Consider the following 12,871-nt stretch of genomic DNA (forward strand, 5'->3'; position numbering starts at 1 on the left):
CTTTTAAACTCAGAAATCTAGATCTTTGATGTGCATTTTCATTCAACCGGAACAGACATCAATTAGGGTTACAGAGCAAAGATGAAAAAACTGAAGCATCTCAAATGGCATAAAAGTTATCCAACCAAGTATCTTCTATTGAGTCCTGTTATTTTTTAATTATGATTTATGACATTAAGTAGTACTACCTTTTGTCAGGAATAAAAGCATCATTAAAGTCTAAATATCTTGGTCTAATATTACATGAAATTCCTAGGTCTACTTTTCGAGAATATGTGCAGGATGCAAAATAATTTGAAAGAGATGCCTGCGTATTCAATGAAAAGTATTTGAATGCCTGTAAGGTAGGTCATTTGATGCTAACAGCCTTCTGCAATTTTTTGTTAAATTTTCTCACACAAGAGTAAATGTTTCCATTTAGAAACTACAGTGATATACCTCAAGGATAAATTTCCTTTCCCCCCATTTCCATTTTTATACACCTGGAATAAATTATAGGTGAGAACTAACTTAGTTTTAAGAACTCTCTTGGCTTAATTATGTGAAAGAGTATGTAAAACATCCTTTCTGTTACACGTTAAAATACATTCCTATTTTAACACTGGCTAGATACTATAATTTTAGAAACATAATGTTAGTTTCCTTGTATACTTTCAAAGTTTGATATTTTTATTTGAGGTTTAACCTATTCTATTTAAATTTCAAAGTCAAACCTGTTAATAAAAAATGAGCTTCAAAATAGGAATTACTCTAACACGTTTTCTCACTGAAAACAAATGCATTTTCACAACATACTTTTTTTGTGTGCTGGCTAGACTTTACTGTACTTTGTACAACTTCTGATTCCACATCCATGATCTTCATTTCATTAAGTATACTTCAGATATTCTTTTGTGTCTCAAGGATTATTTAAACCATGTGTTGTATGTTACTGTTTTTAAAAATGACTCTTTAATCAAAATAACTTTAAAACAACTAATCCTCACTTAGGTTGGTCAGCTGAATCCACATCGTGGTCCAGGAAAAATAAATCTACTCTCAAGAATGCGAATGCAGACAACAATTAGACACAGATGTGAGCAAAATTAGTTACAGTTTACAAAATGCTACACTTCACATGCTTTTAGTTTTTTATGTGTAGTACAAGATTACAGCACAGTAAGGAAACATGGTCTTGTAATGACTTATCTAAAAAGAACACCTATTTCTGATTGGCGCTGATTTTCTCTTATGTTTGCCAAAATCTCTGGAAGGTTCTGGGTTTTCAAGGTCTCAAAACATAATGTGCTGCAAAAATAATTAATTAGGCACCTTTCCATTCAAAAGAGAAAAAAAATATTTCATGGTTTTTAGAAAAATGCTGTTAGGCATTGAGTAAGCTCATGTTCTCTGCTTTATATCCATAAACCTAATATGTTCCTTGTCTCCTCCTAATCTGGTATTTTTTAATTCAAATGCTCCTAGGAGTGTAAAAATATTTCCCATAACATTATAAATGGTCATCTTAGATTACAATGAAGTCATTTCACTTTAATGCTTTTTAAAACTCTTTGTAGAGAATACCCAAGTAGCGTACTGACAGAGTTGTGAAAATACAGAGAGGAAAAAAAAAGAGAACTTTTTAGAATTTCAATTCAAGAATCCTCAACTAGTAACTTTGACTTCTGATTAGTTAATGAGGTCTTTTAAGTTTGCCTTTTTTCTAATTAAATTTCTAATTCTTCACAGATGTAACTTTTGTTGATGTTCAATTTGTCTCTCTCATTTTGTTAAACCTCACATAGTACTTCGCCAATCCATTGAATAGCCACATTAAATCTGTTAATACCATGCTCTTCAACCCCAGAAATTATTTCCAGAAGGCAAACTTGCTTTGAGAGATCATCAAACAAGACTTAAGGTACACATTTTATCACATTTTTCCCTACCACAGAGCTCAGGATGCAGAGCAAAATTCATGACTTTTGCACTGTTTATTATACTTTGCTAAATTACAAATCAAAAGCATCTGACAGAAGATCATGTATGAAGCCAAAAAGTTAATAATGTTCTGTGAAAAGTAAACTGTAAATGGAAAGGGATTCTAAATCTCAACAGCAGAGAGCAAATAAAATGTAGGTACTTGTCTAAATTATGGGTTTTCCATTGGCTCTTTTGCTTGCTAGAAGCAATTTTTATAAGATGACTATAATTTTAAACTTTTTTAACTCAAAAGAAATTTTCAAAGTGAAAGTACTGAACTTATCTAAATAGAGTTGGCAGGCAAACTAGTTTTGCCCAACCACAGATCAATGTGAGTACTCCCAAATTTGAAAGACAATGGCAATTTTCTAATCAGAATGTATTTTATAGAGGGGAAAAAAAGGTGCCTTAGGCAGAAACCTGCTTTTAAATCAGAATATATTCTTGGTACAATGTTCCTCAATCAATATTTCCTACCATGGTGTCAATGATGTAATAAAAGTCTAAACCTAAAATTGAAATGAACTTTCAGAAAAGGCAGATAGATGTCTTTTCAGTGTTAATACTTATCTCCTTCTTTATCAAAGACTCCATAAAATGAATGCTTTAAAACTCCTGATTTCTAGTGATATATACTGTATCACTTTTTAAAGTATCTTGTTTAAAGAAAAGGACAAAACAGAGTTCCTAGGAAAACAAAACAAGTACATATTTAAAAGACTGATTCTACCTATAGTCTTCAAGGACTGTTTTTAAAATTAGCATTTAAGATGTTGAATGTATCTATAATACTTTGATGACTGATCAAATGGAAGAAGGGGTTTATTCTCATGGCAAGTGAGTTTTTTTTGGAAGATATTCTTTACAAAATAAATTTCCAAATACAAGAGGAAACTTTGAAAATCATTTATTATATCAAACACCCAGAGCAGTTGACTTCCCTTTACCATTCTAAAACTGAACAGTTGTTCTAAAACTGAACACTGGCTCAATCAGGCTGCTCTGTCACCGCAAAGAATTTTCAGGATTGAAAATCCATGGCTGTTTGCTCACTTACTGAACACTTTGGGCCTTAGGAGAACTCAAGCTGCGAGAAAGTCAAATATCAAATATTTGATAATGCAGAAAAACATGACTTTTCTTGTGTGCGTATCTTCAAATCCCAAACAGTGGGCAAAAAAACTCACACACGCCTAAAATAAAACCTACTCTGAAAAGACACATTAAAAAAACAATCCCCAGACTATAAAACTACACTGTGTCCTTAACTAGAGACTTTTTGTACCCTTGTCATTTTAAGAAATGAAACTTAAAAACGCTTGCCTACATTCAGTGACAGCTCTGAATTTATGGAATTCCTGCAAAAGCTGTGCTTAAATGTTTCAAAAACTCCTCCCAAGAAATATAAGCCCATGAGTCATTAGCAATTCATACACTCATTTTGAATGACAAATATTTTAAGTGGTAATTCAAAAGTTGAAGAACCTTGTTTTTAATTTCCAGGTCCATTCAAGTCCTATTAAGTGTCAATAAGTGAGAAATATCTTAATTTGGCAAATGTTTATTATTTCACCTTTTGAAGATGAGCCCGTTTAATATAATGTTTGGGAAATTTGTGTATTGAAACAAAAGGATTTCCTTCCTTAAAAGGGGGTGTCAATTTATTTTTGTTATTTGTTGTCCTTTGAAAACGTTAATTCCTTCCTTCTTTTCTCCAATCCAACCAAAATGTGTAGGAAAAGCTATCTCTGTGTTAAAATGGATATAGACAGATACCGCTTTCATCTCTACCACATAGTAATAGTTGAGGTTTGTGCAGAAGAGCGATATGAAGTGATCCCTTTACAAGAGTAAAGTCCTGCAAGAAACTTTTTTTTACATATAAGGCAACAAGTCATTGTTAACAATTAATTTCTAATTACCTCTTAATGATTCTAATCGCTCAGTTAAATTGGGGGTTAAGAACTTATACTTTTATGATGGAGCCCAGTGGCCCATAAAGCACTGGGCACAAAGTGTCATAATCTTCCCCACGCCCTAATGTTTTTCTTTTAAAACAAATCAAAACAATAACTCAAAGCGCTCTTGTTATCTTGGGCTTTGCCCACAGGACAGCTGGTGTCACGCAGTACAATTTTTCAAACAGTCAGCTTGTACTTACAGCGCTTTACATCTGCTGCATCCACCAGTTTCCTGGGCTCCTTCGAATTTTCTGGTTTAGCAAACCTCCATTCCAGACATAGTTTTTGCTCCTGGAGGAGGACGCGAGAGGGTCTTAAGGGCTCCCGGCGGAGCCCGGCGCTGTTGGAAGCGGAGCGCGTCCGCTGGGGGAAGCCGGGCCGCGGGGACCGCCGCCTGGGCGCTGCTGCAGGCTCGGGCTGCCGAGCGACTGAGCGCACACGCTGGCCCCGGCGAGAAAACCGCCACACCGGACGGCAACAGGAAGGCTCCGAGTCGGAAGTGGCACTGGAGAGTTTCTACCTCGCCCCAAACTCGGAGCCATCAGCTCCCACCGGTCTGTTTAGCCAGCGCCTTGAGCCCCGCGTTCTTTCGTTCTCTAAACGGCAGCAGCTGATAGCATCTGAGAAGCCCAGACAAAGAAACAGCACCATCTCATCTCTCGGTTTGTTTGCGCAGCCTTGTAGGTCTGCCCGTGGAGCCTCGGGGCTTTTTTTTTGTTTTTGCAACGCAAACCACAGCTATTCTCTTGTCCTAACCTTATTGGTTTAAATGCAACAATTGAGAGGAGCCCTGCTCTCTCTGACTCAACCTTGCTGCTCCCAAAAAATTTATTATGTAAATGAACGCGCCCCCATGCTATCTGAATAAACAGCTGTGTGAGAATCAGGGGACACTGTCAACACACGTCTCTTGCTACAGCAGCTACCAATTACGAGCTTTGGGGAGTCGTTTCGCGTTATCTTTCATAGTTTCCCAAAACTTGTTTTCAAGCCCTGAAACTTAGGGAATCGATACTTTAAAAAAACTTTTTTTTCCCTGAATGTAACAACCAACAGGTCTGGGGGGAAATGAAAACTAGCATGGCTATTTCCATTTTAAATAAGTAAAGGGAGAGAAAAAGCAAACGTGTAAGCCATCAATACCAGCTTAACAATGAAAGCCTGGATGTTAGCTCTCCAGTGATTTCTATAATGGCAAGTTTTACGGGAGCAATTTTTTTTTTTTTTTGGATATGAACCAGATACTATTTCAGTGTTGATATTTTAAAATGATTTGGGGGAAAAAGATTTATTTTATCTAGAACTCTTACAGTCTGTTCTTTTTAAGAAGAATTCTAACTAAATTCAATCTATGCATGCTAGTCTATAATGCTCACCTGGGTAGCTGAGCTATTCAGATTACAACTAAATTAAAGATTAAAATATTTACTTACTATCATGTTTTAGGCAAATAAATGACTTCAGTTATTAGATCAATGACTTAACCATTACATTGATTTCAAATATTTAAAGAAGGCATCACTTACATGGCTAATTATTATATTTGCCAGCCCTGTATCATAATTAAAATATAAATGTTTATTTTTGATACTAGTCACTCACCATAACCAATTTGGTACTTTAAAATGGAATCTTTATACCCTTTGGATTTTCCTTCAAAGTATCTGACAGTAATACTATTCTATGGGGCTAGTCTTTTTATTATTAATAATAAGCATCTTCTTCATTAAGGCTCCTGCCTTGGTATGAAAATCACAGTAACTTCTTAAATGATAATACGTTTCAGATCATCAACCCGTAAAACAAATAGACACAATTTTACCTTACCTTTACTTTGCTAATTTGTAAATGAAAGCACCATTCAGATGCAAACAAAACAAAAAGCTTCTAATGACCAAAATTCAATATAGACTTTCCCCCCATCTCCCCCGCAAAAGGGTGCCAATGTAAATTCCTCAGAAGAGAACATTCTGTTAAACCTAACAGACAGCTTAAACTGCAAATTCACCTAGGATTTCCTTGCTGGTATGGTACCAGCAAGGAAACCTGGGCTAACCATCTTCCATATTTGGGAAACCAGGTCAAAAATCAGTTGATTGCTATTGGATCTGTTCATGCAGCTAAATAGAATTATGTTACCACCTACAGAACTTTCTTAGAACAGAAGTATTGGTTATTCAATATACTAAAGTATGTGTGCAGAAAAGAAAATACAGCCTGTAATGGAGGTCTCTAGTGCCGTGAGATAAAATACAGTGATACGTCAATTCAATCTATGGGAGCGAACACCCGCACAGTAACTGCTTTTGCTATCATATTTATTTCTAAGCTCCATAAAATACAAAATTTGAGGTGCTGGTTGGAGAATTTAACTGTGTTTGAAACTTTACATTAAGCTATTGTGCCCATGCTTCCCATGGTTTAAAAATTATTTTAGCTATAAAAAGATAAAATATTATTTTTCCGATCATGAAAGATTATACTGGCAAATCCAGAAGACCAACTATGAAGTCATCAGGAATATCATGTAAAGTATCTGACTTTTATACACAATTGCCTACATAGTAATCAAATTTATCATATCACATTAGTTTTTATATTGAAATTCAATTATTTTTATTTGTATAACCAAATGAATCATTTTAAAATGATACATGTCATTATGAAGGAGACGATGAAAAGCATGATGACTGTAATGTGAGCACTAATTGATATGATATTGGTCATGCTGCATAGTTATATAACAAAGAACTTAGTAATTGGCTACAAAAAATATGGATGTATACGATTTATTTATTTTTTTTTTACTTTCAAAAGTGTATGCCACTTTTAAATGCTTTCCTTTTCCTAAAGCAAAATCAGATGGCCTAAAAACAATTACATGCTTATCCATAAATTTTGTCTGGTTACTACTTCTGAATATCAAATATATAATAAACACCATATAACTCACACCAAAATAAGTTATCCTCTGATAAATAGCCAAAATGTTAGTCATTACTAAGAAGATCTAGTTGGTAATATACTGTTAACTTCCTATTTCTAAATTTTCACAACTATAATTTCACGACTTAACCATATACTTTAAGGACCAATGTGTTCCCTAAACAAAGTCATACCCCTTACAACAGAACTTAGGAAAATTTGCTGAAAACCCACTATTAGTAGAGACAGATAGATAACAGTAGAAAACCTACTGACATTTCCTAGAAAAATGTCAACACATAAACATTATGAATAGGAGTAAAAAAATTTCTAATATGACTTTACCCCACTAAAAAATAAATTTCATCTGGAAAAGGAAAACATTTGGAAAAGCCAGTTGTAACAAAATGTTTGAATATCCTCATAAGGATGATACCTTTCATAAATCTCCAAACAAGCTTTATCATATTCATATAAAGCAAACTGTTTTCTGGTTATATAGATATTTGCTTGGTTATATAGAAGTCTGAAATGTTGACAGAAGTTGTTAGCTCTGTTCAATGAACAGAGAATATTAAATAAAAGCATGATTACAAGAATAAGCAAATATGCCTAATTTAAAAAGAAAAAATACAAGGGTCCATTAGAACAATTGAAAAGGTAAGTTGGAACTTTTCTAAAACTACATGAATATAACAGTTGATTAATCCAATTAAATATAACAAACAGTGAGAAAGCAAAAAAGCTAAAAGCATCTTCCCTTTCCTTTTTCCATTCCAGTCATGACAATAAAGTTCTTCAGTAGTTCTGCAGTTTTCAGCACAAGATAAACTCAGAAATTTTTTCTTCTATTTGTGTTTACTTTTAAATCAGTTTAGAATTAACCATGCATGTGATTACCAAGTTTGATGCCAAGCATCTTTTACCTCTCTGTTTCTACCATTCTTTTACTTTATGAAGATTCTTCAACAATAATGGTACAGAAAGTTACATAATAGAATTAGCACTTAAAGATCAACGCTTTTTCTTCAAGAGTGTTGTCCTAGTTATTATTTCTTCCACATTCTTAAAATCAATAATACCTGGAAACAGTCAACATTTTGTGATTGAAACTGTTCAAAGTAGAACAGCAAATATTCCAAAATATTTGGTACTTCCAGAGCTTCTGCTTCCAGATAACTCTTTTTCTCATGGTCCATGCCATGGCTCCACATTTCTGGCTTTTAACAGAACCTTTGGAACACTGTCTGGATGGCTGACATTACCATCCTTGCTGGCATGCGGAGTGGTCACTTCCATGACCTACTCTTTCCCTGCTGGCACGAGACCTGCAATGAGGGCCCTGCTCCCAGTAGCCTTCTGCTGAAACACAACCAAGTAAAACATCCTCTATTTATTTTAAGAATGATATTAAATCTGCCAAACTGAATGTCTACCAGTATTTTGCTAAATGTTTCCCATTCAAACTCCAATATGAATAGCTTTTAACAGTGAATTTAAGGAGGCAATTACTAACTAATCACTGCACCATGGAAAATTATCGTAATAAAAATGAGAGTCTTTATACCAACACAATATGGAAATATAACCTATTTCCTGGCCCCCTAATAAGTACATTGGTTATTACATAAGAATAATAACCATTTATTTATGTAGGGTGAGAAACTTGCTATCTTATGTAGTAATGACTGCCTAGAGGATGTTTTTTTAAAAAATTATTATTCTTAATTCGAAAGTTTGAGCAGTACTTCTTGAAACTAATAATGATAACAGGGCAGCATTAGGTTTTTAAGATGAGAGAACAGGATGCTAGAGGTACTTCATCTAAAAGGAAAAAAAGACATACTGGGTTTTCTATTTTAAAATCAACTGATTTCCCAAAATGGCAGAGTCACTTTTTCTTCCTTCTGCCAAAAATATGTAAATAATTGGTCTTGGAAGCATATGCTTAATCTGAGCAATAACTCTTTTGCTTTCTCACATTATAAAATGGATTTCTGTTGACATGAAGCAACCTGGAAAACCCAGGTTGTCTCTTCCACTTTTTTTTTTCTCTAAGCCATGGGCAAAACCAATCTTGTCAGCACCTCCCAATACCTTTAAGAGGATCTGGAAATTTGCTCTGTGTTTTCCAGGTTTCATGACAGCTGAGTTCACAGTTTTTAAATTCTTTGGAAATGATGACTGTCTCACAGAAGAAGGAAGGGAATTGGTGCTTATTGAGTGCTTACTACATGCCAGGCAGCAAGCTAGGCATTTTATGTACATTCTTCATTCATTTTAACACATAGCATAACAGCTGATCTGTATGAATCCTGTTTTGTTTTTTTTTAATATGTTCCCCACCCCGCACCCTGGCCTGGTCTCCCACTATTTGTTTTGGAATCTGCCTCCTTTCTCCAGCACCATCAAAGTTACCACTAAACAGCAGATGGAGCACTGGAACATCATTGTGTCCTAGCTGTATCATCAATTTTGGAGCAAGGTGACATCTAGTAAAGGTAATAAATCTAGAAAGGTGTGTGATATATTGGAATGGTATATTCAGTATAGAATAGACATCATCACTATACAATATCTGATAATTTACAAACACATACTGCAAGTTAGTGTGCTGGTTCAAAAATAAAGTATATACATTAAATGGGCTTCCCAGGTGGGGCTAGGGATAATGAACCAACCTGCCAATGCAGGAGATATAAAAGATGCAGGTTCAATCCCTGGGTGAGGAAGATCCCTAGAGAAAGGCATGGCAACCCACTCCAGTATTCTTGTCTGGAGAATCCCATGGACAGAGGAGCCTGGTGGGCTACAGTTCTTGGGGTTGCAGAGACGGACAGGATGGAAACAACTCAGCACACACGCACACACATACATTAAATAGTCAATAGAGGCAAAAATGTGATGAATCCTTAAACGTGAAATTGCCAAATCCGGAGAGAGATTTTTTTCTCATTATTTATCAAAAAATGTGAATTATCTTCCTAAAGCATGATTATAAATATTCCCAACTTTTTCTTTATAATAAAAAGAGCAGCTAAGGGTCTGATCTTCGTATGGGCCATTCTATCAATTTCTTCCTTTTTGTATTCCTTAATTTCATTTATCCAATGTTACAGTGCTTTGATCTTAATAACTATCATAAACATTTGATTTATTCATCAGGGAAATAATTACATTCAAAATGCACTCCAATTCTCCTTATGTATTTTGAGGTGTGGTTTAAGCACTCAGAATCAAGAGACTCTCTTATTGTTACAAAGGATTTGCCAGAAAGGGACAAATAAAAAACCCAAATCTAATAACTTATAGAAAAATTTTTCTTCCTTCAAACAGCATTAACTTTCCCCCCTCTCTAGTCTCCCAAATCGGAAAAGAAAAAAAAAAGAATAACCTCTAAAGCTGTTTTAGACAGAAGGTCAGAATTCAAAGGATCGGTAACTCAATCCACAGGGTGCTGCAATCACATTGCTATTGGAAACACAACCAGAAGCAGCGTTCTTCTACATGTTTTTATTAAGCCATGTCAATAGGTATACAATCTGGAGCTTTCTCTCTACTGTAAAGATTCATGCTTGCAGCCGATCAAGTTGCCCTGGCTTTTTTAATCTTACTTGAGAATGCTATAGATTAAGGAAAAACTAGTCTCTGCCTTACATGCTAAGGAAAACAATGGCTTTGGTTTGTTTGAATAGTGACAGTACCTTGCTGTGGCCAAAAGGTATAATAAAGCTTCAAGTATTTTAGTCTTTAGATGCTCATAATGAATAAGAATTCTTATTTCAGATGGCCTAATGTTGGGACTATTAGAGTGATTCTTTACATGTGTAGTTCATATTCTTTTAAAAAACAGAAGTCTGGAAACCTCGGCCGCTCCTCTCAGGGCTTCGTTTTAATATCACCAATGATTTGGTTTACCTGAATTACAAAGTAAAACCAAATCCAGAGTCAGGGTTTTTTCCTGAAATCATATATTTTAAATGTGTATGATTCGTAAAAAACAATGCCCCAATTGATAGGGAGTTACAGGCTAGTGTCTTGTTTTTTTAATCAATACAAGGAAAAACAAATAGTTAACCAAGAGGTCAGAGAGCCAGTAGAGGAGCTCTCAACCGCGTGGTTAGCATCGACAGCCCCTGCTGAAAGATCCGCAAAACCCCCATTAGCTCTGGCCTCCTGGGAGAACTGTTCACTTTTCTTCCTGTCCTTGCCTGAGAGGACTGCTCATCCCCACCAACGCCACATGGCTGGAGAGGGCTACGGAGGAGGTGCAGGAGGACCAGGACACAAAGCGGAAAACAAGAAAGAAGTTATTCGAGACAATAATTAGAAAGTCAGCTCTACCTTAGGCCTTTTGAAAAGAATGAGGGTCCATGACTTTGACATTCTAAAGAAGAAAAAAGGATACCATTTTTAGATGTGCAAATTTCATATGTTTTAAATTTACAGTACAGTTACTTGTATGCTCATCTCTTTTGGGAGGCATGGCATTTGATCAACTTAAAAATTAAAAAAAAGAATGACTTATCTCTCCACAAATACATTCGGTTTGGTTCAGTGCAGTCACTCAGTCGTGTCCCACTCTTTGTGACCCCATGAACCACAGCATGCCAGGCCCCCCTGTCCATCACCAACTCCCGGAGTCCATCCAAACCCATGTCCATCGAGTTGGTGATGCTATCCAACCATCTCATCCTCTGTCATCCCCTTCTCCTCCTGCTTTCAATCTTTCCCAGCATCAGGATCTTTTCAAATGAGTCAGCTCTTCGCATTAGGTGGCCAAAGTATTGGAGTTTCAGCTTCAACATCAGTCCTTCCAATGAACACCCAGGGCTGATCTCCTTTAGGATGGACTGGTTGGATCTCCTTGCAGTCCAAGGGACTCTCAAGGGTCTTCTCCAGCACCACAGTTCAAAATCATCAATTCTTTGGCGCTCAGCTTTCTTCATAGTCCAACTCTCACATCCATACATAACCATTGGAAAAACTATAGCCTTGACTAGACGGACCTTTGTTGACAAAGTAATGTCTCTGCTTTTTAATATGCTGTCTAGGTTGGTCATAACTTTCCTTCCAAGGAGTAAGCGTCTTTTAATTTCATAGCTGCAATCACCATCTGCAGTGATTTTGGAGCCCAGAAAAATACAGAAAAACAAATACATTAATTCATGATTAATTGTACTCCAATGCCGAATTTGCCTGTTATTCCAGGTATCTCTTGACTTCCTACTTTTGTATTCCAGTCCACTATAATGAAAAGGATATCTTTTTTGGGTGTTAGTTCTAGAAGGCTTTGTAGGTCTTCATAGAACCCTTCAACCTCAGCTTCTTCAGCATTACTGGTTGGGGCATAGACTTGGATTACATTCAGAAAACTAAGATCATGACATCTGGTCCCATCACTTCATGGCAAATAGATGGGGAAATAATGGAAACAGTGAGAGACTTTACTTTGGGGGGCTCCAAAATCACTGTAGATGGTGACTGCAGCCATGAAATTAAAAGATGCTCCTTGGAAGAAAAGCTATGGCCAACCTAGATAGCATATTAAAAAGCAGAGACATTACTTGGCCAACAAAGGTCTGTCTAGTCAAAGCTATGGTTTTTCTAGTAGTCACGTATGGATGTGAGAGTTGGACTATAAAGGAAGCTGAGCACTGAAGAATTGATGTTTTTGAACTGTGGTGTTGGAGAAGACTCTTGAGAGTCCCTTGGACTGAAAGGAGATCCAACCAGTCAATCCTAAAGGAAATCAGTCCTGAATGTTCATTGGAAGGACTAATGCTGAAGCTGAAACTCCAATTCTTTGGTCACCTAATGTGAAGAACTGACTCATTGGAAAAGACCCTGATGCTGGGAAAGACTGAAGGCAGGAGAAGAAGGGGACGACAGAGGATGAAATGGATGGCATCATGGACTCAATGAACATGAGTTTGAGTAAGCTCTGGGAGTTAGTTATGGACAGGGAGGCCTGGTGTGCTGTAATCCATGGGGTCGAAAAGAGTCGGACATGACTGAACCGA

General features: G+C 36.2%; 1 protein-coding gene across 10 annotated transcripts in view; it reads right to left on the bottom strand.

Moving 5' to 3' along the window:
- The window catches only part of EYA1 (EYA transcriptional coactivator and phosphatase 1), a 374,117-nt gene that overhangs the window by 189,725 nt on the left and 171,521 nt on the right, over nt 1-12,871 (bottom strand). For 2 of the 10 annotated variants that reach the window (XM_027561167.1, XM_027561165.1), the window contains exon 1: nt 4,124-4,765. The exons of the other annotated variants lie outside the window; for them this stretch is intronic. The gene's annotated coding sequence lies outside the window, so the exon portion shown is untranslated. Of the gene's footprint in view, nt 1-4,123; nt 4,766-12,871 lie in introns of those variants that run through there. 10 annotated transcript variants of the gene reach the window in all.

Source organism: Bos indicus x Bos taurus, chromosome 14 (genome assembly GCF_003369695.1).
Source record: "Bos indicus x Bos taurus breed Angus x Brahman F1 hybrid chromosome 14, Bos_hybrid_MaternalHap_v2.0, whole genome shotgun sequence".
In the NCBI taxonomy this organism is placed as follows: Eukaryota; Metazoa; Chordata; class Mammalia; order Artiodactyla; family Bovidae; genus Bos; species Bos indicus x Bos taurus.